This window comes from Anastrepha ludens, chromosome X (assembly GCF_028408465.1).
Source record: "Anastrepha ludens isolate Willacy chromosome X, idAnaLude1.1, whole genome shotgun sequence".
In the NCBI taxonomy this organism is placed as follows: domain Eukaryota; kingdom Metazoa; phylum Arthropoda; class Insecta; order Diptera; family Tephritidae; genus Anastrepha; species Anastrepha ludens.
In genome coordinates, this window is record NC_071503.1 from 13,777,150 (window position 1) to 13,781,040 (window position 3,891).

Consider the following 3,891-nt stretch of genomic DNA (forward strand, 5'->3'; position numbering starts at 1 on the left):
TGAAGTTTCTATGTTACATATGACAATCAACCTTCAGATATTCATCAAATAACAGCTGGAGTTCCACAAGGAAGCATTCTAGGGCCATGTTTTGTTGACTGCAGATATACCACCTCCTGACGAAACTAATTCATCAATTGCTACGTTCGCAGTCGATACAATACTATTGACATCAGACAAAAGCTTAACTATCGCTACTGAAAAACTACAGAGATACGCAGTTAAGAAATGGTTTGATAACTGGTGCCTAGAACTAAATGAGGATAAAACCGTACAGGTTATACATATATACTATCAAAACAAAATTTACTGCAGTTTCAATTGCATAAATTCCAAATAAATGGCAAAGCAATTACAATAGAAGCATCTACTAAATCATTCATTCTACTTGGGAATTCACTGGAATAAATTGGAATCGCCACATTAAGCAAAAGTGTAAACAAATAAAAGAAAAACTTCGACAACTTCATTGGTTAGTCTGCACCAAATATAAACTGTTAGTGTACAATACAAAACAATAATTAAACCAATCTGGCTATTTGGACTACAGGTGTGATGAACTGCTAGCAAGACTCATATAACAAAAATCCAACGACAACGATCGAGAATGTGTATTATTTCGTTTATTTTAACTTTTGGCACTGGCTATTATGCGATGTATATAAATCCAAACTATCCTATTGTCAACGACAAATGGCAAGCCTGGTATCAACGACAAATGGCAAGGCTGAAGGATAGAAGTAGGGAGTAGCAATCGAGGAAGAGTTTGGTGAAGCAGCTTGCGTTTTCCTTTGTAACTGAATTTTCGAATTTTATTATTTTTAACAGTTTCATATAACAATAAATATATGAGAATAAATATTTAACAAGTCAGGCAAACAAATAAGATCAGAGAGTACGAATGCGATTTTAGTGAACGAATAAAGCTAGCAAAATACAAAGAGGGTGAAATAAAATTATTAGAGAATACTGCTTTCTACGAATGAAATATTTTATTTTACAGACACAATGATCAAAATAAATACGCTAAAGGTGATTCAGTTGAATACACTGCTACGGGCTAATGGTTTGCCAACGACAGGTTTGAAGACAACCAAGATATCAAGGCTTCAAGAAGCCTTAGGCGGGGATGAAATAGATCCATCGGAGCTCGAAGATGAGGGTGTGGAATCAACAAATGATTTAAGAATGCAACTCAACAGCTTGAGAGAAGCAATGGCAGGGTTGACGTCAGCAATTGGCACAATGAATGGTAGTTCGCCACAGGTGCTAAACAATAACCCAAATCAACAAACATCCAACGTTAATGACGATGTTGATCAAGTTTCAAACGAGTCAACCTGGGAGTCAGCTGATGATTTACGTAGAGTGTCGTATCCAAAGTGACGATTCAAGACATGATCGATGTAATGCCTGAATTCGATCCACTCAAAAGCTCAACATCACCAACGCAGTTTTTAATCCGAGCTGAGCAATTGCAGAAATGTCACGGTTGGAAAGAAGAAATGATGTTGATCGCAGTTCAGCACCAAATGAAAGGCATGGCCAAACGTTGGCTGGATGCACAACCGGTGTTTCAGTCCTGGTCACAATTTGTTAACGCATTCAAAATCGATTTTCCATCAACACATAATGCAGCTGAGGCACATAAAATGCTTATGAGGCGCAAACGGAAAAACGGCGAAGACTATGTGGAATATTATTATTCTATGCTAACCATAGGTCAACAAGGTTTGGTGGATGATGTTTCCATCAATACACATATAATTAGTGGTCTCAACGATGGTGCATTAACAAAGGCACTGGCAGCAATGAGTTTTGGTACATGTAGCCAATTGTTACTTGCACTCAAGAACTTAACGATAACCAGTAGTATATCAACGACATCTACTACTCCAACCCAGCAAATATTGAAATCTGAAACGAAATCTAATTCGAAGCAAACGCAAGTAAAGTGCTTTAATTGTAATGAGCACGGTCATATTGCAATCAAGTGTCCGCAACCGCAAAAGAAGGTACGTTGTACTGTATGTACTAAGATAGGGCACGAAGCCAAGAACTGCAACAAGAAACCAACAGTTGTAGAGATTGGGAACCACAATGAAAGCGATGAAGCACCGCCAGTCATGAAAGTGGTTGAGTTAAATGGAAAGGAGTTCGAAGCTTTTATTGATACCGAATGTATGTATGAACGAATGTATGTATAAGTTATTTATTTCATCCTTAAACGCTCTTCCCGCTTCTTGTGTTGCCTCATCAGTCATTACGTTGCTCACTTCTTGGCTATGACCAGACATAGACATTTGTGATATATTTTGATTAGCGTCGGGGCTCTATTCACGTTGTCACGGAATTCACTTAAATTGTGTTTACTTTGTGTGAGTATCTTCATCTTGTTCTGCAACATATATACAGGTCGTTGATCAGCATAGGTATAGTCCAATCTATTCCTGATTGCATTAAAATTAAATATTGTTTTATGGTTGGTCAACACGTCAGCTGCTGCACCTTGTATTTTAGTCATTATAATTGATAGAGCTTCTACGTATATGTTGGAACTCCTATGATTACTAATTCCATCCATAAGTCTAGAGACATCTTCTCTCCAAACGCGGTATTTTGAAATGGTGCCGTCAAATACCGATAGTGCTTTAAAAACGTCCAGGATGATATCGGTAGGATTGGTATAAGTTATTTTGACTGGTTCCAATCGTTCAGCTGCTTGTGGAACCATTGCTGGATTAACTTGGATCTGATCTACCCGAGCTCTTAATGTTGCATTTTCTGCTTGGACACTCTGAAGCATTACTTGCAAATTGGCCATCTGCTGAATCATGGTGTTCATTTCGATTTGTTCCATAACGTCAATGGTGTCCAAATTTCTTCGTGTATTAAGTTTAATACGTTTCTCCAAATATTTTCTCATATACTCCTTTCTATGAGAATTAGATTACTGTGTTTATTTTATTAAGGAAAAAAACACGAATAGTTTTTCTATCACTAAATTTTTTATTTCTTTGTTCCCTGTATTTTCACTTCTTTTTCTTACAGTCTTTAATTTTTTTACGTAAGACTTTGCCCTTTATTATGAAGGATTATGTATGTATGTCCTTGCTGCGACAAGGATGAATATTTTTTGGTCCACTCACTGGAGCATCAATGTATGATTCTTGGATCTTTTTATTTTTATGAATTTAATTTTAGAGTAGTTCTTAACACTATGTTAATACTGGACTGATTGCCAATATATTTGGCACTCGTATTTACACTTATACCTCATCTTACTGTTTTAGGTACACGACTTGTATATTAGTTTCTTTGTTTGCTGTTTAGGAAAAACATGTTTTTCTTTTGTTGTTCTTAACATATGTTTATCTTTTACTATTCTTAAAATGCATATGTATGTTTATCTTTTGTTATTCTGAAAAAATGATACATATGTTTATCTTTTGTTATTCTTAAAATACATGTGTTTGGATTCGTTCAGCCCTGCACGATTATACTTTGAATTTACTTAACTATTTTTATTTATTATTTGTGAATGAAACCATTCCTTAACATGCTGGGGCGCCAGTTTTCAAATTATAATTAAATTCAGACTGACTATACACTTTCAATACTTTCTTATTACAACTTATTTGCCTAATTAAACTTGTTAGTAAATATGATAAATGCTATGTTTGCATTTCCGTTGGTAAATACGATACGAATACCTTTTCGTTTCCGGCACGCTTTATCATTTTATGCTGACCTAATGCCTGCTTACAATTTTGTTAGTATCGAGTTCACTCGAATTCTATGGGAAAGTAATAAATTGAATTCGAATTTTACTGGTGTTAACTTACATACATATGTATATACGAATATGCATTGTTCGCTCATCATAGAAAC